The sequence below is a fragment of the Oncorhynchus keta genome, chromosome 34 (assembly GCF_023373465.1).
Source record: "Oncorhynchus keta strain PuntledgeMale-10-30-2019 chromosome 34, Oket_V2, whole genome shotgun sequence".
Classification (NCBI taxonomy): domain Eukaryota; kingdom Metazoa; phylum Chordata; class Actinopteri; order Salmoniformes; family Salmonidae; genus Oncorhynchus; species Oncorhynchus keta.
In genome coordinates, this window is record NC_068454.1 from 66,172,372 (window position 1) to 66,198,538 (window position 26,167).

The window sequence follows — 26,167 nt, forward strand, 5'->3', positions numbered from 1 at the left end:
AGACACATTTCCTCTGTCTGCTTGTGGGATTTCAAGTCAACATTTCTCCATGCCAGGGAGGGAGGGAGGGGTGCAGTCAGAGGTTTGAGGTCTATTCCTCGGGCTATGCTCATGTTTCTCTTGCAGTTAACTCCTTCTGTTGTCTTTGCCTGTCTCGTCACACAGAGCTAGAGAACAACGGTAGGTCTATACTGTACGTGACGGTACAACTATGTTGTGACAATGTCATCTCAACATACGGTGGAAAAGGGGCACCTATCAACAACATAACTACTCGACTGTACTTGGTCCTTGATGTTATGATGAGAGCTGACTGCATGTATTTCATTGGGATTCATTCTTCATGTGCTATATTGGAACTAGAGGTCAATCTATTAATCGGAATGGCCGATTAATTAGGGCCGATTCCGTTTTCATAACAGTCGGTAATCGTCGTTTTGGACGCCGATTATGGCCGATTACATTGCACTCCACGAGGAGACTGCGTGGCAGGCTGACTAGTTGCTAGCTAGCATTAAACGTATCTTGTAAAAAACAATCAATCTTAACATAATCACTAGTTAACTACACGTGGTTCTTCTGTAGCTCAGTTGGTAGAGCATGGCGCTTGTAACGCCAGGGTAGTGGGTTCGATTCCCGGGACCACCCATACGTAGAATGTATGCACACATGACTGTAAGTCGCTTTGGATAAAAGCGTCTGCTAAATGGCATATATATATTTTTTTTTATATTACTAGTTTATCCAGCTTGTCCTGCGTTGCATATAATCGATGTGGTGCCTGTTAATTTATCATCGAATCACAGCCTACTTCGCCAAACGGATGATGCATTCGCGAAAAAAGCACTGTTGTTGCACCAATCAATACACACAAAATCAATACACAACTAAATATTTTTAAACCTGCATATTTAGTTAATATTGCCTGCTAACATGAATTTATTTTAACTAGGAAAATTGTGTCACTTCTCTTGCGTTCTGTGCAAGCAGAGTCAGGGTATATGCAGCAGTTTGGGCCGCCTGGCTCGTTGCGAACTGTGTGAAGACCATTTCTTCCTAACAAAGACCGTAATTAATTTGGCAGAATTGTACATAATTATGACATAACATTGAAGGTTCTGCAATGTAAAAGCAATATTTACACTTTGGGATGCCACCCGTTAGATAAAATACGGAATACGGTTCCGTATTTCACTGAAAGAATAAATGCTTTGTTTTCAAAATGATAGTTTCCAGATTTGACCATATTAATGACCTAAGGCTCGTATTTCTGTGTGTTATTATATTATAATTAAGTCTATGATTTGATATTTGATAGAGCAGTCTGACTGAGCGGTGGTAGGCAGCAGCAGGCTCGTAAGCATTCATTCAAAAAGCACTTTCCTGCATTTGCCAGCAGCTCTTCGCTGTGCTTCAAGCATTGCGCTGTTCAAGCCTATCAACTCCCGAGATTAGGCTGGCAATACTATAGTGCCTATAAGAACATCCAATAGTCAAAGGTCCTATAATAACTAGAACCTAAAACTTCTCACCTGGGAATATTGAAGACTCATGTTAAAAGGAACCACCAGCTTTCATATGTTCTGAGCAAGGAACTTAAACGTTAGCTTTTTTACATGGCACATATTGCACTTTTACTTTCTTCTCCAACACTTTGTTTTTGCATTATTTAAACCAAATTGAACATGTTTCATTATTTATTTTTTATTGATGTATTATATTAAGTTAAAATAAAAGTGTACATTCAGTATTGTTGTAATTGTCATTATTACAACAATCAAAAAAATATATATATATATATATATAAAATTGGGCGATTTAAATAGGTAATCGGTCGACCTCTAATTGGAACTATGCAGTAGCCCTACTGTGGCAGGCTCTGGGATGGCTTGCTTTGCTTGGTCATTACGGTACAGTAACAAGTTCATGTGTGCTGATTCTTTACGTTCTAGATTTCAACCACACATTGACAGTCATATGGTGTTGGGATGGCTTGCTTTGCCTGGTACAATACAGTAAGAACTTCATGTGTGCTTACACCGTGAGGGGAAAGCTTTAATATCCTGCAGTGATTCGCACCAGAACAGAGGCAAAGCCCAGGCTTGGGATCACCATGAGCGCTGGCTATTTAAAGTAAAGCCTAATTGAAACTGAACCAACATTTCCCTGAAGAGAAGAGATCTCATCTCCTCTTTTGCATGTCGCTGCTGGTTTTAAGGCCCAGGCTGGGACCAGAGATGGGCGTTAAAGGAGCCGTCACACTAACTGATTGGTCAGTCAGTGGCTGTGATTCCATGCAGGATGGAATCTCTCTTGGTTAACAAGCGTCTTAATCGAGCACAGATTTACAAACAGTGTCGTCAACATCATTGCTTCCATTAACACGGACTGAATGAAGGAATGGAACACCAAATCATTTCATTAAGACCTACACTGGTATCAAATAGCCTATAGGCCTCAAACATCGAGGTAAAAAATATGTACAAAGGCCTCCATCAACTACAAACACCCTAATGATATGCATAACATAAGGCTAAACTTAACATAGGGTAAACAGAACAGTTTAAAATTGATACTTGAGCAAATTGAATGTAAAATATATATATGGTCCTAAACAAGTGCCTAAACTTCATGGAAGTAGAAAACTGCTAACACATTCTCTTGAATAGGCCCACATTCCATTATATACAGTGTGGGTGGGAAACACTAAACTTTTAACCTCATCTTTCTGGGCCAAATAATTGAAGTAAAGCAGAAATCTATAAACTTCTTATGGCTCAGGCTGCCAAATATTTCCTTGTAAATGGAGTTGGTGGGTTGGGTTCTCTGGGACCTGCTTGTGTTCCCTCCTCTCCTCACACTGCCCAACTGCATAGCATTCACAGGGCTATACATTCCCCTCCCTTCCAAATTGGGGCACACTTCAAAATAGTAGGGCTATTTATAGTTCTGTCCATCCAGAATCATAACAGCAACCTGTGCAGCAGAATCGTACACAAGTCAGTCTAGTCATTACTACCCAGTACGTTTACAGCACTATGCATACTGCCTGAGATCTGTGAGGTAGGCCTGTGGACGTTGGAGAAAACTTTGAAATGGGCATTTAGGCCTAGATGTGTAAACTTGAAATAGAAAAAACACAAACACCTCACAGGTGTCTCTTACAGTCTAAGTATTTGGACAAAAATAGTGTGACTATGATCAAACTGAAGATCAATTGAAGTTGAATTGCATTCATGTCTTCTTTTTTTAAAGAAACATTGATATGAAATAACCTAACTCTGTACTTCTGTCTTGAAAAACAGCTCAAGCACAACCACTGATAGGGCTTGGTTCTCAAATGCAAAGAATAATGGTGTCCTCAAGGTCCATCAAAGGATAAAGGATTAATACTACTACGCATTGAAAGCCACATGCTGGGTGGTAACCCTCAAGAGTGTGACAATCTTCTAGTGGCATTGTTTCTCCAAAGAAAACAAAAAGCTTCACTGTATGTTGAACAAATAGTAAAGTACGTGACCCTGCATTTTGGCCACCTTAAAGCCACAATCTGTGTTTCAGCCCATTGATTGAACAGCAGGACATATCTCAGATTGTGCCTTAAAGAGCATAAGTAGGCCAGCTTCCACCTGAGCAGGTGAAACCCGGTCTTGCAGGCTGTTACGTTGCCTGCCTGCTTTACTGTCTGCATACCAACCTACTACACTGCCTGTCTGCTACACTGCCTGCCACACTGCCAGCCTGCTACACTGCCTACCGCCCACACCGCCTGCCTGCAGATCATCCCCTCCATACCACACCACATGATCGCTGGATGAAGCTCACTGCAGTCCTCTGGAATGCTGGGAGCAAATTCTTTCCACATAGGCTATTGGATAAAAAAAGAGCAATGCCCTGAATGGTATGCACTGATTTGTAGGCCAAAGAGTGGTGATGAAAGAAGGCCCTCGGGCAGTGTGCGGCCCGGGGCATTGGAATGTGCAGCTCTGGCCTGTTCAGCTGTGGAGCTGAGCTGCTTGGGCTATGAGGGAAACGGGAGCTGGGCTGGAAGAGAGCTGGGGCTGGGGAACTGAGCTGCCTGGGAGGGGAGCTGGGCTGAAGCTACAGGGAATCTGGGGCTTGAGGGGTTGGGCTGGGGCTGGGACTAGGCTGGAGATGCTGGATCTGGGGAGGGGAGCTGGGACTGCGGCCGGAGCCCCTCAGGGGTGTGTACTTAGTCCCCTTCCCATACTCCCTGTTCACCCAAGACTGCGTGGCCAAACACGACTCCAACACAATCATTAAGTTTGCTGACGACTCAACAGTGGTCACCTACAACGATGAAACAGCCTATAGGGAGGAGGTCAGAGACCTGGCAGGGTGGTGCCAGGACAACAACCTCTCCCTTAATGTGAGCAAGACAAAGGAGCTGATCGTGGACTACAAGAAAAGGCGGGCCGAACAGGCCCCCACTAACATCAACATGGCTGTAGTGGAGCGGGTTGAGAGTTTCATGTTCCTTCGTGTCTACATCACTAACGAACTATCATGATCCAAACACACCAAGACAGTCGTTAAGAGGGCATGACAACACCTTTTCCCCCTCAGGAGACTGAAAAGACTTGGCATGGGTCCCAGATCTTCAAAAAGTTCTACAGCTACACCACCGAGAGCATCCTGACCGGATGCATCACCGCGCCTGGTATGGCAACTGCTCGGCATCTGACCGCAAGGCACTACAGTGGGTAGTGCGTATGGCCCAATACACCACTGTGGCCAAACTTCCTGTCATCCAGGACCTATATACCAGGCGGTGTCAGAGGAAAACCCCAAAAATTGTCAGAGACTCCAGTCACCCAAGTCATAGACTGCCTTCTCTGCTACCGCACGGCAAGTGGTACCGGAGCACCAAGTCTAAGACCAAAAGGCTCCTCAACCCCCCCTCATTTGTTTTGTACACTGCTGCCACTCACTGTTATTTATATATGCATAGTCATTTCACCCCTACCTACATGTACAAATTACCTCGACTAGCCTGTACCCCCGCACATCGACTCAGTACCGGTACCCCTATATATAGCCTTGTTATTGTTATTTTATTGTGTTACTTTTTATATTTTTTTTACTTTAGTTTATTTGGTAAATATTTTCTTAACTCTTTCTTAAACTGCACTGTTGGTTAAGAACTTGTAAGTAAGCATTTCACAGTAAGGTCTACCTACACATGTTGTATTCAGCGCAAGTGACAAATAACTTTTGATTTTATTTTATTTGAAGGGCAAAGGGAAAACAGGTTTTTAGACATTTTTGCAAATTTATTACAAATAAAAAACATATACCTTATTTACATAAGTATTCAGATACTTTACTATGAGACTCGAAATTGAGCTCAGGTGCATCCTGTTTCCCTTGATCATCCTTGAGATGTTTCTACAACTTGGAGTCCACCTGTGGTAGAATCAATTGATTGGACATGGAAAGACACACACCGGTCTATATTAAGTCCCACAGTTGACTGTGCATGTCAGAGCGAAATCCAAGCCATGAGGTCAAAGGGACTGTCCGCAGAGCTCCGAGACAGGATTGTGTCGAGGCACAGATCTGGGGAAGGACACCAAAAAATGTCTGCAGCATTGAAGATCCCCAAGAACACAGTGGCCTCCATAATTTTGGAACCACCAAGCTGGCAGCCCGGCCAAACTAAGCTATTGGAGGAGATGGGCCTTGGTCAGGGAGGTGACCAAGAACCCAATAGTCACTCTGAAAGAGCTCCAGAGTTTCTCTGTGAAGGGAGTAGCTTCCAGATGGTAGACAGAAGCCACTCCTCAGTAAAAGGCACATGACAGCCCACTTTGAGTTTTCCAAAAAGCACCTAAATGACTCAGACCATGAGGAACAAGATTCTCTGGTCTGATGAAACCAAGATTGAACTCTTTGGCCAAGCATCACGTCTGAAAGAAACCTGGCACCATCCCTATGGTGAAGAATGGTTGTGGCAGCATCATGCCGTGGGGATCTTTTTCTGCGGCAGGGACTGGTAGACTAGTCAGGATCGAAGGAAAGACGAATGGAGCAAAGTAAAGAGAGATTCTTCATGAAAACCTGCTCCAGAGCGCTCAGGACCACAGACTGGGGCAACGGTTCACCTTCCAACAGGACAACAACCGCAAGTCTCAATGTCCTTGAGTGGCCCAGCCCGAGCCTAGACTTGAACCCGATCAGACATCCCTGGAGAGACCTGAAAATAGCTGTGCAGCGACACTACCCATCCAACCTGACAGAGCATGAGAGTATCTGCAGAGAAGAATGGGAGAAATTCCCCAAAGGCAGGTGTGCCAAGCTTGTAGCGTCATACCCAAGAAGACCAGAGGCTGTAATCGCTGCCAAAGGTGCTTCAACAAAGTACTGAGTAAAGGGTCTGAATACTTAAATAAATGTGATATTTCCATTTTTTATTCAAAGTCAAGGGATCTGAATACTGAATTATTTCCAAATGCACTGTAATCCGAATGCACTGCAATAATAATAATAATAATAATTGAAACGTTTATGACGTTTATTTTATTTTCGTGAAGGTCTTCATCCATAAATCGTCAGTTACACTATTACATGGTAATTGTGCCAGCCCTATTAAGGGCCACATTGTGACCCATCCAAACGCCAACAAGAGCTCGCACAGTTTAAAAAAATGTCCCGCCTCCAAGCAGTGACGGTTGCAAGAGCAGCGTGTGAATCTCAACTGAACATACCTCCTCCCTCCCAAAACCCCATTGTTTCATTCTCACACCTAAATGACATATGTAACATCCAACTGACACTCACATGCACAGACTCAGGATTGAGGAGACTGCTGCAATGGTAGGAAGCGCCAAACAGCATACAAGATGCTGTTCTTCAGGGTTCCTGGGCATCTGTCTTATCACTAACCTACATCATCATGTCCACATTGATCAGGGCAAATGACAAGAGGTTTAGGCGCAAACAACTGAAGAAGAGATGTAGCCTTGTATTTTCCAGCAGTATTTCAAGCTGTACATGGAACACCATTTAGAAATCTGAAGTCAAGCCAGAACAGAGTAGTCCAATGTCGCTGGAAGGCGCACCGTCATGCAAAATTCATCATTTAAGGAAGATTTTGGTTTGGGACTGCCTGCCTCTCTACAGTAAGGTGACAATGTAGCCTGTTTTTAGGGTAGAAGCACTGAACTAAGAAAACAGTTTGCAGTTTGCTGAGAGACGTGTCTTGAAGGGATGATAACTACTGGAATGCAAGTATTTTTGCAACATTTCATTTGTTGTGCATGGTAGACTAGATAAGAAAATCCAGCCAGATTCCACAACTTGATAAGATAAGGGTCCTGAGAGGAGTAAGTCATCCCTTTAAATCTGTAAAATTGCACAATACACAGTAATCAAATAGCAATTACACAGTAATCCATAGACAATACAAGCAATTGAGCATAGTTGAAGAATGTAGTAATTTGAAGTAATAAGCAAATGAATGCATATGAAAAGACTGAAGAGCATAAATAAGTACCTACTTCTCCAATAAGTTTCTTCTGACTGTCTGTAGTACAGCACAGGTTTTAATTTACTGGACTGAGTTCCAAATGAACACTGCCATCTCTGTCATGGCTGACTATTTTATCAGTGGATGGTTCAGATTGTTGTCACACCTCAGTAGATGTGCTTGTTTCACATGTTGATTCTTCATTAAATGGCAGCTTCATTATTTCGGGCCAGCAGCGTAAAGAAGGTTATAAGAGAGAGCCTGATGTCATCGTGGAGGGCTTGAACAGCAGAAGTCTGAGAAAGGCTTTGGGAGACATGGACAATCGCTAATTGGATGAGGATTTCATTGGGCCGGCTGGGAGAAATGACCTTATGCAATGTGCATAATGAATGGCTTGGATGGGAGGGAGATGTTATGTTTGTGCACAAGCCTGCTGCCAGGGTGGGCTATGGCTAGGCTATTTTAGTTTTTATTCAACTAAGAACTCAAGCTTTCATCTAAGGGACGTGTTATTCAAAAAGTTTAAATAAGATCAAGAAGTGTAAATAGAATAAATTATTATTTAGGCTCCTGTACAATGGATCAGACTGATCATCTGGACATATGAGAGTTTCTAACTAACATTGAATAGCCTACATTGAGTTATGTAATAAACATGGTATAACAATGGGGAATTTAGGCTTTGTGAGGCTTCATAGGCTTGCTGTATCTATGGTCTTAGTAATTTTCAACACAAACCCCCCTAGACAAACTTAATTTGACCAGAAACCCCCTATCCCTATGACAGTAGGGCCTTATAACATCTGGTGTATTCTGTGCCCAATTGCATTTCGTTTTTCACCCAAATTAAAACTTCTCAGTTTTGTTTTTCCAGGTTTCGGTTTTTCCAACAACAACAAAAACGTTTTCACTCTCAAAATCACCACAAAATAGGATGTTCTAAGTCCACAACAATGCTAAACCCTTGACACTCATGGGAATTGGCCTACATGGATATGGCTAAATTGAAATGTTTGTTCCAGAAGAAATATGAAAAGCATATGCATATCCATGGTAGCAATTGAAAGTGAACAGTTTGCAGCAAACCATTGAGATCATGTATAGCTTGTTACTGTACAGCCACTGCGTTCAAATGTAGGTGTTCATCAGTGCCCAAATCTGCCATTTTCAACCTGTATACGGTACGAGTGTAAAGGGCTACATCACATCAGGAGGCCACTTTGGAGGTCTGGGAAAAGTCTAAGAAATTGAGATTATTGTGTGTAGTTACCCTTTAATTCAAGTGCACACCAGACAGAGACCATTGTTTGATTAGCGGTGTTTCTGTTGCGCTCGTGTGATTTTGATTTTACAAAACAAAGCAGTTTGCAAAAGAAATGGCAGCTGGATTGATGCAAATAATCATGATATCATTCTGCCAGGTGGGTGTAGGCTTTGTAGTTAACATTTAACTGATAAGGTTTTTGGGAAAGCCTTTCCATCTACTGACTATCATTAGCATTATTGCTAACAGCTACACAAAGTGTAGACTAGACAAATGGACATATCGCACACACACACAGACAGGGGCATTCCTGTGCCATTTCAGAAAGTTGCAGCAAAGTACAAGTCACTAACCAGGTTTCTATCCAACCTTTTTTGTGCAAGTAGAGTACATGTCGGATAAACAGACCTGATGGAAAAAGCACATTTGTTGTTAAACTTTCAAAATGTTGACAAAGCAAAATACACTAGACAATATGGGAACTTTTTGTGTTGGTAAAATGTATTATGCGAGAAATGGTGGTGGAAACGTCTTTATTGCTATAATAACCATCAAATCGATGAAAACTTGGAGTCACGTGATGATATGTTATGTGGTCCTCCCACTATGACTTGGGGAAAGCATGCCGTTTATTAGGCTGATGAGCTTGATGCTTGGTTGCCGTTTTTATTTGACCTTTATTTAACTAGGCAAGTCAGTTAAGAACAAATTCTTATTTTCAATGACGGCCTAGGAACAGTGGGTTAACTGCCTCTTCAGGCAAATACAAAATGATATTATGCCCTAAATGTCATTCTAACCTACCTACCCACACTGTATCTGCCAGCTAACAGTTCAATTTGATGGAAGCCCATCTCTGGTGGGAAAATGCATATGTTGTTTTTATTTTAGAATAAAATGCTACGTATGCATTTTGTTCATATCTTATGATTAACTTGAGCAAATTAATGCATTTTCCAATTGGTTAAATACATTTAGTTGATTTCCTACGAAGTTCAACAAAAAACGTATATTGTTGAATTCCGTTTTAATATCTGGATTCTGTGATTCCATTCGCATTGTCCGCAACCCATGTTTTATAGAGCCCTACATACTGTTTGTTATAAATCATTGAAATAGATTTCTCCAAGTGCTCATCACTTATAGGTTTGGTGAAATATGTACTGATAATATGAGAAACGATGTACAGATAAATCCAAATGAACCATTAAACTCTCTGGATAAGAGCGTCTGCTAAATGACTTAAATGTAATGTAAATGAGAAGAAAATACTAATGATGTCCAGGCACAGCGATAAAATTCAAGAGCACAAAATGCCTCTATTGTTCTGAAGTTTCACCGGGGAAGAATGTCACTCAAAACCCTTTTGTTTTCATGAATACATCTCGCCAAGCCCACTAACCCTGGTTTGTTTTAGATTTTACAGCACAGATTCCAGCTCGTAGAGGCTGAGTGACATTTTCTGGAACATCGCCATCATTCTGCACCACTCTCTCTGTTCTTCCTGCACACAAACAAACTAGCAGGGGTGTTCAGTTACCTGCTTTAGAAAATACAGCATTCCTGCTTCTCAGGTTTCAAACAGATTTGGACCAGCTCCAGACATTGAGAAATTGAATCCACCGTGCTGTGGTTGGTTGGTTAGACAACCATTGCATCATTCTGCCTTCTGGGTAATCATGGGTGGATGATGGCAAGTATTTATAGGACCAGTAAGCTAAAATATATTAAGTTGCCCTTCTGTAAATCAATTACAGACTACTTTAGTAAGCAGAATGTAATTACTTAGCTATAACTGAGGTAGCTAGATAAAAAAAATGATTACATTTAAATGAAAGGTAAGTGACACAGACAAACTAAGCCTTCTCTAGCTGCCTGCAAAGCTTTTTCATCTTGTCCTGCTACCAAGTAATCTAATAAAGACATTACAACTTTGTTCATCTACAAGCCTTGGGGTTCTTCGGAAGTGTTTTATTGCTTTGTACAACCATTGACACCTGTCCACATGTCCAGTTTTTCTCATGATTCAGCTACCTGTTTCCAAACAGCACCTACCGCCACACCCACAGACCAAAATTCTGTTTGAAATGAGTTACTCTAATTTATTAAGACAGAATACAGGAGGTGTGTCAACATCAGATGTGCTCATAACTGATGAGAGAAATAACTTGGGCAATAACAGGACATAACCTAGTATTTGGTGTCATTGATTTAGGCCAAAACTCTGACTCTGCATCCCAGACTTCAGGAAAAAGTGCCATGACCAGCCATCAAGAAGGGGTATTGGCACTGAATAGCGAGGGTTATACGACTGGCGCAAGGCCTAATGGAATGCTAGGGCCTGGGTGAGAGAGATCACCACTATGACAGAGAACATAATCATAATATAAAATGTATGTGGAAGTACAATTTATATGTCTGCAAGGCCTCTTCAGATTGAAAGTTTGGACAGCTCTCAACAAGGAAATTTGCCATTTGAGTGAACTTGGCCTATCCCTTTCACTTTCCATCCCGATAATAAACTAAACCAACAAGCTAATAGGCCTGCTTATATTCACTGAATGAACGGCTTGTATGATGAATGGAATAGATTGGTAGAACAAATGAAATGCCAATAGGATATGATCCAACAAAGCAATTTGTTAGTCAGACTCTTCCAGAGAAGAGACTTGAACCGCCATGGCAAGACAGGTTGCATATGTAAAATATGTGAGCTCAGCAGCTCTGAGCGAGCTGTCTGTCTTCGGCCTCCTAAACTCATGCCCCATCATGTCAGTCGCTTACAGAACACAGACTTGAAATAGCTAGATTGTAGCAGAGGGTGTGAATTTAAAACGAGTTGGTGACACTTTATATTAGTAACAATTTCTATTAAGTTGCTGTTATACCAGTGTAGTGATGCTGTAATTACACAAGTAGTAAGAATGTTGTATGAACATGTTACATAGTAGGCCTACATTAGTAATGGCATTTTAAAGGTATAATAAAAATGTAGTTTAGTGGAAGGGGATAGGGATTGTTCCCAAAACGTACTATGCCATTATGATTAATCGATATATTATTATGGTTCTCACCAACTATAGTTCTTAGTTGAGCTGTACAGTAGTACACTGCTGGGTAATTCTGCTGAATCAGCATTAAGTCAAACAAATATGTTGTTTTGGATTACTAATATGATCACATATCACATCTACAGCATAACATTCGTTTTATTTTATAACATCCCTGCCAAAATCCATCCCTGATGTCCCATCCAGTTAGAACGTAAATACTTAGCCTCTGAATAAGCCTACTATAAGTATACTGTATAGAAAGGGGCTGTAGAAGCCAACCACCATCCAAGGTTCTGTACACGAGTAGCTAGCTGCCTGGAAAAACGCCTTTCACCCCACCCCCAAAGCAAATGAAGCCATGGGATAAGACTAACCGGACCGGTGAAAATGGTAGAACGTATAGGACAGGCAGGGCCTGCGCCTGGTTGGTAGTTGAATAGTAAGCAGCTATGCAATATCTGTAAACAAGCCAGCACAGTAAACAGTCAGAAAGCCGAGACGACACACAAAATCTTTTTTATATATTGAGGCCTATCGGAGGGGTATACTACAAAACAGGATCAATGAGCCAGCTAACTTAATTGGCTAAATATTTTGAAATATATACATATATATATTTTAAGATACGCTTGAAATGGGCATGGTCTAATTGACTCAGCAACCAAAAACACATTTCTTAATGAACCAGAAAATCAAGTTAGTTTCGTTTTAATCAAAGTTAGCTGGATAACTTATTGATACCCCTCTGGATTGGTACTTTTATCTACCCAACTATAGTAGTTTAGTAAGCTTTAGTTGCCCCAATACAGGAGATCATAATTCTTTCAACCATGTCCCTACACGAACACAGTTTATCTGCCTGCATGCAGTCCCGATAGCGCTGGGTAGACATGTGGCTATATTAAACTCAGGTTATTTAGTAACTGGCACATTTGTGATTAACAATGTTAACCTATGTTTTGGACAACAAATTACATTCATTTGCTAAACAAGTTCTAACAGCTATCCACATCAAAACCCTCCTCACACTTTCGTGAAAGACAGAGCCTCACGCTACTAGCCACGCTGCGCTGTGTTCCAGTCTCACCGACAGCATTTTACACCCAGAGGCACTAGCCAGCTAGCTACACTAAACTTTGCTTGCTGCTCCCTAGAAAGTCAAGAAAGATGCATACAATTACACCATATTTCAAATAACACAAGACTCCCTTGATATTGGAATAATACACTCACCTTATTGACAGGCCTCTGTAGCAAATAAAACAAGAGCAATCAGACAGCCTTGCACTTGGGATGGGAAGACCGTTGCTAGCGCAACAGCTATGCTTTTCTTGCTCAAGACGCTCCAGTGGTCAACATTCCCAATGAGGACAAGCAGCTAGCAGTTTATTTCTCAGCTGACTCCTCAACACACACGAAACAACTCCTCCCTCCCCTCTCGGCTGACTCCGCCCACATCGCCTCATGTCTCTGAATTCGAGAGGAAAATTCAGTAGACTCATCAACTGAACAGAGAGAGAGAGAGAGCTTGTCCTGGGGCTCTGTTCACAAACACAAACAAATCATGAGAAAACAAAAATATAATTACTTGACACATTGAATAGAATTAACACATTGGAAAAAATTAACATGCGCCGAATACAACAGGTGTAGACGGTACAGAGAAATGCTTACTTACCAGAGAAATGCTTACTTACCAGTAACCAACAGTGCAGTTTTTTTTTAAGTACAGATTAACAGAGAGTACAGAGTGGCAGAATACCTGACCACTGTGACTGACCCAAACGTAAGGAAAGCTTTGACTATGTACAGACTCAGTGAGTTTGTCAATAGCCTTGCTATTGAGAAAGGCCGCCGTAGAGAGGCCTGGCTTTCAAGAGAAAACAGGCTATGTGCACACTGCCCACAAAATGAGCTGCAACTGAGCTGCACTTCCTAACCTCATGACCACATTAGAGACACATATTTCCCTCAGATTACACAGATCCACAAAGAATTTGAAAACAAACCTGATTTTGATAAACTCCCATATCTACTGGGGTAATACCAGTGTGCCATCACAGCAGCAAGATTTGTGATCTGTTGCCACAAGAAAAGGGCAGCCAGTAAAGAACAAACACCAGTGTAAATACAACCTATATTTATGTTTATTTATTTTCCCTTATGTACTTTAACCATTTGCACATCGTTACCACAGTGTATATATATGTAATGTCTTTATTCTTTTGGAACTTCGGTGAGTGTAATGTTTACTGATAATTTGTATTGTTTATTTCACTTTTGTATATTATCTACTTCACTTGCTTTGGCAATGTTAAAGACCATTGAGAGAAAGAGAAAGAGAAAGCGAGAGCGAGAGAGAGCGAGAGAGCGAGAGAGAGAGAGAGAGCGAGAGAGAGAGCGAGAGAGAGCGAGAGAGAGCATTTGTATTTTTATTTCACTTTTGTGTATTATCTATTTCACTTACTTTGGCAATATAGACATATGTTTCCCATATCAATAAAGCCCCTTGAATTGAGAGAGATTTTATTTGAGTTATTAAGATCCCCATTAGCCGATGCCAATGGCGACAGCTAGTCTTACTGGGATACGACACATAACGAAACATACTTTATTGATAAAATACTTTACAATTGACATACATTTCAAAACATTAACATGTAGTGCGTGTGTGTGTGAAGGGGGGAGGGGGAGAGAGACATGCTGAAAAGTCCTGTCTGCAGACATAGCACGCAGCTGCAAAAATAGACACTTCCATACACAGCAAACTTCTCCCAAAATCAGTAGATACAGCCCCATGCTCATTCCCATGTAAACAGGCCCCGGGATCTCAGGTCTCAGCCTGGAGTAAGTGGGTGCTAAGAAGCATGGAGCATGTGGGTGCTAAGAAGTGGAGCAGGGACCCTGGAAAGTTGACAGTATTGCTCAGGTTCTATTTCAGTTCCAGCCCTTTGGCCTAACCTTATTTCGGTCCATTGTGTCACTATTTTGTAGCTTTTCAAACTGTAAATCTAAATGATACTTACATAGTGGTCCTGTATGGCTCAGTTGGTAGAGTGTGGCGCTTGCACCACTAGGGTTGTGGGTTTGATTCCCTGGACCACACATATGTAAAAATGTATGCACACATAACTGTAGCCTCTTTGGATAAAAGCATCTGCTAAAAGGCATATATCATTATTACATCAAGCTACTGTAAATCAATGAGTCGGAAGTAAGCATACACCATATAATTACATCAAATCATATGGAACTGTAGGATTTTGGGGTACACTACAAAATGTACAGTTGTTTTTCAATTTCATAATCTCCTATTGGCCCCGTTGCATAAAAGTTTAATCAAGAGTTCAATGCTCTGTAGTTACCTTTCCCTACTCATATGCAGTGTTTTTGTATTTCCTCCTCTAAGCACTATGTACGGGGGTTACATGCAATAGGCCTACGGGGGTTACATGCAATAGGCCTACGGGGGTTACATGCAATAGGCCTACGGGGGTTACATGCAATAGGCCTACGGGGGTTACATGTAATAGGCCTACGGGGGTTACATGCAATAGGTCTACGGGGGTTACATGCAATAGGCCTACGGGGGTTACATGCAATAGGTCTACGGGGTTACATGCAATAGGCCTACGGGGGTTACATGCAATAGGCCTACGGGGGTTACATGCAATAGGCCTACGGGGGTTACATGCAATAGGCCTACGGGGGTTACACGCAATAGGTCTACGGGGTTACATGCAATAGGCCTACGGGGTTACACGCAATAGGTCTACGGGGTTACATGCAATAGGCCTACGGGGTCACATGCAATAGGTCTACGGGGTTATATGCAATAGGCCTACGGGGTTACATGCAATAGGCCTACGGGGTTACATGCAATAGGTCTACGGGGTTACACGCAATAGGCCTACGGGGTTACATGCAATAGGCCTACGGGGTCACATGCAATAGGTCTACAATAGGCCTACGGGGTTACATGCAATAGGCCTATGGGGGTTACACGCAATAGGTCTACGGGGTTACACGCAATAGGCCTATGCGGGGTTACATGCAATAGGCCTACGGGGGGGTCACGGGGTCACATGCAATAGGTCTACGGGGTTACATGCAATAGGCCTACGGGGGGTTACGGGGTTACACGCAATAGGTCTACGGGGTTACATGCAATAGGCCACGGGGGTCACATGCAATAGGTCTACGGGGTTACATGCAATAGGTCTACGGGGTTACACGCAATAGGTCACGGGGTTACACGCAATAGGCCTACGGGGGTCACATGCAATAGGCCTACGGGGTTACATGCAATAGGTCTCACATGCAATAGGGGGGTTACATGCAATAGGCCTACGGGGGTTACATGCAATAGGCCTACGGGGGTTACATGCAATAGGCCTACGGGGGTTACATGCAATAGGTCTACGGGGGTTACATGCAATAGGTCTACGGGGGTTACACGCAATAGGTCTACGGGGGTTACATGCAATAGGCCTACGGGGGTTACATGCAATAGGCCTACGGGGGTTACATGCAATAGGTCTACGGGGGTTACATGCAATAGGCCTACGGGGGTTACATGCAATAGGCCTACGGGGGTTACATGCAATAGGCCTACGGGGGTTACATGCAATAGGCCTACGGGGGTTACATGCAATAGGTCTACGGGGGTTACATGCAATAGGCCTACGGGGGTTACATGCAATAGGCCTACGGGGGTTACATGCAATAGGCCTACGGGGGTTACATGCAATAGGCCTACGGGGGTTACATGTTACCGCACTAACCTTTGTGGCGAGTATAATTTCCTTCATATAATTGTGCAAATGTGGCCATTGTGCTCTTAATATGCCACAGTATGTGATTTATCAATCTGATTATTCTAGTAAGACACCTAAAATATGATTTACTGCATGAACTTGAAAAATTGGAAATCATTCAAAGAGTCTGTAGTGCAAAAGGTTGTAAGTCTGGAACTTTCCCCAGTTGAGCCTGCCTAATGACAGGGCGGGGAAGACAAAGGACCCGTCCCGGACCTGCAGTATCTGGGTGAAAAGAACAACAGTGGCGACCCTGCCAAACACCCTACAATATAAAAGGGCATTGTACACATACAACATCAAGTCACACTTTGGATCAGATCTCCTCCCTGTAACATTATTCATGCATTAGGCCCATGTGAACATAACCTCTGTCACAGGCTTTCACTTTGGCCAATCTTGGGAGCCGAGGCTGATGTGAAAATGGTTGCATTTGCTCTTCCCAAGTTTTTAATTACAAGGATGTTCAGGCATTTCGCTGCAAATTTGATACCTGATGAAAACTGTGTACGTGATAAATAAAATGTGATATTGCAGGAATCTTATTTGCAAAAGTAACACATGGAAATGGTGTTAAAACAAAGTATTGATAGCCATCATCCTTCTCAACCATGAATGCTGTGAGTTAACCACTACCTTCTTCTATGCTGTGTCATGAGCTGCCAGTAAGTCTTGATTTAGAAAGAGATTTGTTTTTCTGCATTAAAGGTTGTGGCGGCGGTTGGCTTGGAACCAACCAAGCACTCTGTCTTTCTGCAGTTAGTTTCGTAAGACAGAATGGCCACAAATGAGCAGGAATTCTGACCGACAGAGGGCCTGTGGGTCAGCAGGAATTTACAGACCAACAGTGTGGAGAGGATTACACTCTCTGGCAGCGTCCCAAATTACACCCTATTCCCTTTACAGAGCACTACTTTTAACCAGGGCCCATAGGGTAGTAGTTTACTATACAGGGAATAGGGTGCCATTTGGGAAACATACTTTCTCTCTCTGTAGATAGTGAAATCTGGATCGCATGGCAGACAGACACAGAAACCCAATCCCCAGATCACCTACTTTTTGTGGGCCTGCCTGGCCTTTGAGAGATCGATTCAGGCAAGGCATAGCAGGGAGCCTGTGAAGCTGAAGCGAGGGGACATTGTGGTCCCATTGTCGATCTCAGTTCTCTCACTAACCCATTCCCCTTGGCCCTAACTGTGTAGATGGAATCAATATAGTGTAATAAACCACCACCTGATTATACCTATCCAGACTGTTCAGATCTGCAAACGTTGAAAGGTTAGGGCCCAGGAGGCCATGTATAGGATTTTTGGGGAAACCTAAACGTAGGGTCAGGGAATACAGTTTAGGTAAAGTTACATGTCAGTTATGTCCACATGATGAGTCATGGTTCATAGTAGCTTGGAATAGTTGGGAGAGCTCTGATGTGGCAATCCTCTCAAAACAACATGTAAGCCTGGTGGCATCATAAGAAAGAGGTCTGTTTGGCTTCCAGATTTCAAAAGGACAACAATAACCACAGCCAACAACCAAATGAGAAACACATCTACTGCATGTTAGATTAGCTGCACCATGACTCAACAGCTTGCTACACTACCAAACGATCAATACATACAGTTGAAGTCGGAAGTTTACATACACTTAGGTTGGGGACATTAAAACTCATTTCACAACCACTCCACAAATTTCTTGTTAACAAACTATAGTTTTGCAAGTCGGTTAGGGCATCTACTTTGTGCATGACACAAGTCATTTTTCCAACAATTGTTTACAGACAGATTATTTCACTTCTAATTGACTGTATCACTATTCCAGTGGGTCAAAAGTTTACATACACTAAGTTGACTGTGCATTTGAACAGCTTGAAAAATTCCATAAAATGATGTCAAGGCTTTAGAAGCTTCTGATAGGCTCATAGACATCATTTGAGTCAATTGGAGGTGTACCTGTGGATGTATTTCAAGACCTACCTTCAAACTCAGTGCCTCTTTGCTTGACATCATGGGAAAATCAAAAGAAATCAGCCAAGACCTCAGAAAAAAAAATTGTAGACCACATGTCTGATTCATCCTTGGGAGCAATTTACAAACGCCTGAAGATACCATGTTCATCTGTACAAACAATAGTACGCGAGTATAAACACCATGGAACCACGCAGCCATCATTCCGCTCAGTAAGGAGACGCATTCTGTCTCCTAGAGATGAACGTACATTGGTGCAAAAAGTGCAAATGAATCCCAGAACAACAGCAAAGGAACTTGTGAAGATTCTGGAGGAAACAGGTGTAATAAAAGTATCTATATCCACAGTAAAACAAGTCCTATATCGACATAACCTGAAAGGCCACTCAGCAAGGAACAAGCCACTGCTCCAAAACCGCCATTAAAAAGCCAGACTACGGTTTGCAACTGCACATGGGTACTTTTTGGAGAAATGTCCTCTGGTCTGATGAAACAAAAATAGAACTGTTTGGCCATAATGACCATCATTATGTTTGGAGGAAAAAGGGGGAGGCTTGCAAGCCGAAGAACACCATCCCAACCGTGAAGCACAGGGGTGGCAGCATCATGTTGTGGGGGTGCTTTGCTGCAGGAGGGACTGGTGCACTTCAAACTAGATGGCTTCATGAGGATGGAAAATTATCTGGATATATTGAAGCAACATCTCAAGACATCAGACAGGATGTTAAAGCTTGGTCGCAAATGGGTCTTCCAAATGGACAATGACCCCAAGCAAACTTCCAAAGTTGTGGCAAAATGGCTTACGGGCAACAAAGTCAAGGTATTGGAGTGGCCATCACAAAGTCCTGACCTCAATCCTATAGAAAATGTGTGTGTGCGAGCAAGGAGGCCTACAAACCTGACTCAGTTACACCAGCCCTGTCAGGAGGAATGGCCCAAAATTCAACCAACTTATTGTGGGACGCTTGTGGAAGGCTACCTGAAATGTTTGACCCAAGTTGAACAATTTAAAGGCAATTGCTACTAAATACTAATTGAGTGTGTGTAAACCTCTGACCCACTGGGAATGAGATGAAATAAATAAATGCTGAAATCTTAAAATAAAAGTGGTGATCCTAAGTGACCTAAGACAGGGAATTTGTAGTAGGATTAAATGTCAGGAATTGTGAAGTTTAAATGTATTTGGCTAAGGTGTATGTAAACTTCCGACTTCAACTGTACATATACACACATAATGTTCCCCTGCAGAGTTCATTGTTCAGAGTTCAAGCTCATTGTTACATTGTACTTACACTGTATTTAGGATTAGGGTGAGGGATATGGTTAGGATTAGGGTTGCAAAGGGTCAGAAACTTTCTTGTAAATTTACAGAAATGTTCCATGGGAAGTTAAGCCCTGGAATTTGGAGAATTTTGCTTAAATTAATTTTTAAAAGTAGACTTATAACAGTACTTTTTTGTGGGATACACATAAGACAATTCTAGTTGTTGTGACATATTTTGGTTAAACTATCCCCAGTTCAATGGAATTGCAACCCTCTGCATGCACAGTGCACTCTTCCATCACATGTCCAGCTGATTCTCAAGATCTTGCACACTAATGAGATGCTATTGAGCCCACACTACTACACTGTCTGAGCCAATGACTACATGCTTTCTGGTAAGTTTTGAATGCAATACTGGGTGGGGTAAATATATTTTATATGACATACATATTTTTTGTTAACTAGTAAGTAGTCGCCTACAGCAAAGTGTGTTTAAATCATTTCTAACTTGTTAACAATTTCTGTTAGTTTTTGCTACCATGTGGGTTTTAGCTTGATTGAGCCTGCTATCTGAGGAGTGTTAATTCAACTGTTTCATTTTAAAACATTTATCTTAAAGGTGTTGTTTAATCTAACTGCTTATCTATTTATCTGTACATGGAATTGTACTTGTATTTTTTTTACAATTTTTTTCTTTACAGGAAAATGCCACGAGCACTATTTGATGTGTGGAGACATTTCACCGCAGCTAATGTAGATGGAAAAGCTGTGTACATTTGCAAATACTGTGCCAAATCATATGTGGAGAATGCAACAAAGATGCAGAATCATCTGGCCAAGTGCATAAAGTTCTCTCAGCACTCACATCAAGCAACCTCTGACAAAAGTCCCTCTACTTCTATTCGAGGTGAAAATGATGAATCAGATACCTTATCAATAACAACAGCTCATGGTCCTCCTAGAATCAGATGTTTTTTGACTCAATGGAGGAACGTAGTTAGAGAAATGCTGATGAATGTCTTGCTTGAGCTGTGTACGCAACTGGTTCACCTCTGATGCTCACAGGAAATGTGTATTGGAATAGATTTCTGAATGTTCTTTGCCCAGCATACATCCCTCCAACCAGACATGCTTTATCTACTCATTTGCTGGTTGCAGAGTTCAACAGAGTTCAAGTGAAGGTCAAGCAAATCATAGAGAAATGGGTGGTCGAATGTTCGTGGGCAATGAATAATTAACTACATCATCTCCATCCCTCAACCAGTATTCTACATGACCACAGACACGGGACAACAGACTCACCGGTCTCTACATTGCAGATGAGCTGAAGGCAGTCATTAATGACCTTGGACCACAGAAGGAATTTGCACTGGTGACAGACAATGCTGTGAACATCAAGGCTGCTTGGTCTAAAGTGGAGGAGTCCTACCCTCACATTACACCCATTGGTCGTGCTGCTCATGCATTGAATCTGCTCCTCATGCACATCATGGCACTGAAAACTATGGATATACTCTACAAAGGTATTTCAAGCTTTAGCAGCAATCTACCTCACTAAGCAAAGTGAGAAGAATAAGAGCACCACATTGAAGCTGTCCAATAACACCCGTTGGGGTAGTGTTGTCATCATGTTTGACAGTCTCCTGGAGGGGAAAGAGTCTCTACAAGAAATGGCCATATCACAGTCTGCCGATATGGACAGCCCCATCAAAAGGATGATCCTCGATGATGCATTTTGGGAGACAGTGGTAAGCAGCCTGAAACTCCTGAAACCTATAGCAGTTGCCATTGCACAGATTGAGGGAGACGATGCCATCTTGTCTGAAGTTCAGACTCTGCTTGCAGATGTAAGAGAAGAAATCCGTACTGCCCTGCCCACTTCACTGTTGCTTCAAGCAGAGGAAACTGCAGTTCTGAAATACATAAAAAGCGCGAAGACTTCTGCCTGAAGCCCAAACACACCGCAGCGTACATGTTGGACCCCAAGTATCTTGGCAAGAGCATCCTGTCTGGTGCAGAGATCAACAAGGTCTATGGTGTCATCACTACCATGTTTCGCAACCTTGGCCTGGATGAGGGCAAGGTTCTTGGCAGTCTAGCGAAGTACACTTCCAAGCAAGGCATTTGGGATGGAGATGCAATATGGCAGTCGTGCCAACATATCTCAACAGCCAACTGATGGAAGGGACTTTGTGGATCTGAGGCTCTTTCCCCTGTTGCCTCCATCCTCCTCCAAATCCCACCAACATCAGTCACCTCGGAGAGCAACTGGTCCTTTTTGGGAACACACACACCAAAGCACGCAACAGACTGACCAATACAAGGGTTGAAAAATTGTTGGCCATCCAGGCAAATTTGAGGCTTTTTGAGCCTGACAACGAGCCATCCACAACAAGTTTGGAAAATGACAGTGAAGATGAGGCCTCAGAGTCTGATGTTCAAGAGGTGGACATTGATGAGGTCCAGAGAGAAGACATGGAAGCCTGAGAGGAAGACAACCAAACCTTTCGTTTCTAGATGAATGTTGTGTCACGCCTTGGTCTTAGTATTTTGTGTTTTTGTTATTTATTTGGTCAGGCCAGGGTGTGACATGGGTTTATTTTGTGGTGTGTTTTTGTATTTGGGGTTTAGTAGGTATTGGGATTGTGTTGAGTAGGGTTGTCGAGCATAGTCTATGGCTGCCTGAGGCGGTTCTCAATCAGAGTCAGGTGATTCTCGTTGTCTCTGATCGGGAACCATATTTAGGTAGCCTGGGTTTCACTGTGTGTTTGTGGGTGATTGTTCCTGTCTTTGTGTTTGTTGTCACAAGATAGGCTGTATAGATTTTCACGTTCCGTTTGTTGTTTTGTATATTTGGTTATTTAATGTATCGTACATTTTGTCATTAAAGAACGTGAGTAACCACCACGCCGCATTTTGGTCCGCTTCTCTTTCAACAGACGAACGCCGTTACAGAATCACCCACCACACCTGGACCAAGCAGCGTGGTGACAGGCAGCGACAGCAGAAGCAGCGAAAGGAGGAATGGACATGGGAAGACGTTTTGGATGGCAAGGGTTGTTACACTTGGGAGGAGATACTGGCTGGAAGAGATCGCCTCCCATGGGAACAGGTGGAGGCACTTAGGAGAGCAGAGGCAGCCGGAGAGAGGAGCCGACGTTACGAGGGAACACGGTTGGCAAGGAAACCCGAAAGTCAGCCCCAAAAATGTATTGGGGGGGGGGGCTCAGGGAGAGTGTGGCAGAGTCAGGGTTCAGACCTGAGCCAACTCCCCCTGTTTATCGTGAGGAGCAGCGATTACAGGACTTCTGGACATGGGAGGATGAATTGTTCGGAGAAGGACCCTGGGATCAGCCTGGAGAATATCGCCGCCCCAAAGAAGAACTGGAGGCGGAGAGAGCTGAGAGGCGCCGGTATGAGGAGAAGCAACAGCGGCAGCAGGAGCAACAATATCGGGACTACACTACTTGGGAGGAAATAGACAGGTGGGCGGTCGACCCAGAGAGAGTGCCGGAGCCCGCCTGGGATTCGCTGGAGCAGTGCGAAGAGGGTTATAGGAGAATGGAGATGGAGAGACAAGCAGAGGCAGCCGGAGAGAGGAGCCGACGTTACGAGGGAACACGGTTGGCAAGGAAACCCCGAAAGTCAGCCCCAAAAATGTATTGGGGGCTCAGGGAGAGTGTGGCAGAGTCAGGGTTCAGACCTGAGCCAATCCCCCCTGTTTATCGTGAGGAGCCAAGAAGGAGACCAGAACCAGAGCCGGTGTTAGAGGTGAGCGAAGCAGAGACTGTGAAGGAGTTAATGGGGAAAGTGGAGGAGAGAGTAATGAGGGAGTTGCTCGTTTGGTGCTTTAAATACGATATTCGCCCGACGGAGCGTGTCGGGGATTTAATGGCACCTGGGTCAGCGCTCCATACTCGTCCTGAGGTGCGTGTTAGTCGGCTGGTGAAAATTGTGCCAGCCTCACGCACTAGGCCTCCTGTGTACCTACCTAGCCTTGCACGTCCTGTGCCAGCCCTGCTCTCAGGCTCTCCAGTACATCTTCACGGTCCAGTCCATCCTGTGCCACCTTCACACACCAGTCCTCCGGTGGCAGCTCCCCGCACCAGGCTTCCTGTGAGTGTCCTCGGTCCAGTACCACCAGTTCCAGCACCACGCACCAGGCCTTCAGTGCGCCTCGCCTGTTCAGCGCAGCCAGAGCCTTTCTCCTTTCCAGTGCTGTCGGAGTCTCCCACCTGTTTAGCGCTGCCGGAGCCTCCCGCCTGTTCAGCGCAGCCAGCGCTTTCCTCCTCTCCTGCGCTGCCGGAGTCTCCCGTCTGTTTAGCGCAGCCAGAGCTTTCCTCCTCTCCTGCGCTGCCGGAGTCTTCCGCATGTTCAGCGCTGCCAGCCTGCATGGAGCAGCCTGAACTGCCAGCCTGCATGGAGCAGCCTGAGCTGTCAGTCTGCATGGAGCAGCCAGAGCTGTCAGTCTGCATGGAGCAGCCAGAGCTGTCAGTCTGCATGGAGCAGCCAGAGCTGTCAGTCTGCATGGAGCAGCCAGAGCTGTCAGTCTACATGGAACAGCCAGATCTGCCAGTCTACATGGAACAGCCAGATCTGCCAGTCAGTCAGACTCTTCCAGATCTGCCAGTCAGCCAGACTCTTACAGATCTGCTAGTCAGCCAGACTCTTACAGATCTGCTAGTCAGCCAGACTCTTCCAGATCTGCCAGTCAGCCAGACTCTTCCAGACCTGCCAGTCAGCCAGACTCTTCCAGACCTGCCAGTCAGCCAGACTCTTCCAGACCTGCCAGTCAGCCAGACTCTTCCAGACCTGCCAGTCAGCCAGACTCTTCCAGACCTGCCAGTCAACCAGACTCCTCCAGATCTGCCAATCAGCCAGACTCTTCTAGATCCGCCAATCAGCCAGGATCTGCCGGATCCAACTACCTGCCTGAGCTTCCTCTCAGTACTGGGCTTCCTCTCAGTACTGGGCTTCCTCTCAGTACTGGGCTTCCCCTCAGTGCCGAGCTTCCCCTCAGTGCCGAGCTTCCTCTCAGTGCTGAGCTTCCCCTCAGTCCCGAGCTTCCCCTCAGTCCCGAGCTTCCCCTCAGTCCCGAGCTTCCCCTCAGTCCCGAGCTTCCACCTCAGTCCCGAGCTTCCACCTCAGTCCCGAGCTTCCACCTCAGTCCCGAGCTGCCCCTCAGTCCAGTGGGGTCCTTGGTGAGGTTTATTAGGCCAAGGTCGGCGGCGAGGGTCGCCAATCAAAGGACGCGTTACAGGGGGACTAAGACTTGGTTGGAGTGGGGTCCACGTCCCGAGCCGGAGCCGCCACCGTGGACAGACGGACCCTCCCCTATGGGTTTAGGTGTGCGGCCGGGAGTCCACACCTGGGGGGGGGGTTTCTGTCACGCCTTGGTCTTAGTATTTTGTGTTTTTGTTAATTATTTGGTCAGGCCAGGGTGTGACATGGGTTTATTTTGTGGTGTGTTTTTGTATTTGGGGGTTTAGTAGGTATTGGGATTGTGGTTGAGTAGGGTTGTCGAGCATAGTCTATGGCTGCCTGAGGCGGTTCTCAATGAGTCAGGTGATTCTCGTTGTCTCTGATCGGGAACCATATTTAGGTAGCCTGGGTTTCACTGTGTGTTTGTGGGTGATTGTTCCCGTCTCTGTGTTTGTTGTCACAAGATAGGCTGTATAGATTTTCACGGTCCGTTTGTTGTTTTGTATATTTGGTTATTTAATGTATCGTACATTTTTTCATTAAAGAACGTGAGTAACCACCACGCCGCATTTTGGTCCGCTTCTCTTTCAACAGACGAACGCCGTTACATGTTGAAAACGTTTTGGGGAGATAACATTCAATATTCTCTTTCTTTTGTTGGTCAGTGAATTCATCCCATGTGAAGAGACAACTGATTTAATTCAAGTTCAAATGAGTTATTTACATTTCTTTTGGAAATATTTAATAATTTGCAATTATGTATACTTATGATAAGGTTTATGTTTGTCTCCATATGATATGATAAATATATAATACTATTAATTTGCATATATTTCCATTAATTCCAATATATTCCCGTTAATTCCCACGGAAAATTTCCACCTCTGAATATTCCCCAAAATGTGCAACCCCAATCCTAGTTTGGATTAGGGTTACTGCAAGTAGTTACACTGTACTTACATTATAGCTACAGTGTAATTTCAAGAGCACCTTCAGACAGTATTCATAATCAATGTACAGAAGAAAAAAAACTGTTGCATGGTTACAAAAATCATTTATTGAAAAAAATGCAGATCAAATCAAATATGAAATTCTTCCAAAAACACAAAAAAGC

At 43.6% G+C, this 26,167-nt stretch overlaps 1 protein-coding gene across 5 annotated transcripts in view; it reads right to left on the reverse strand.

The window, feature by feature from the left end:
• Positions 1–13,193, reverse strand: part of LOC118367718 (growth factor receptor-bound protein 10-like) — a 90,080-nt gene extending 76,887 nt beyond the window's left edge. For 3 of the 5 annotated variants that reach the window (XM_052494461.1, XM_052494460.1, XM_052494458.1), the window contains exon 1: positions 13,043–13,183. The gene's annotated coding sequence lies outside the window, so the exon portion shown is untranslated. Of the gene's footprint in view, positions 1–13,042 lie in introns of all 5 variants that reach the window. The other 2 variants (XM_052494457.1, XM_052494456.1) reach the window with 1 other exon arrangement.
• Positions 13,194–26,167: the final 12,974 nt, after the last annotated feature.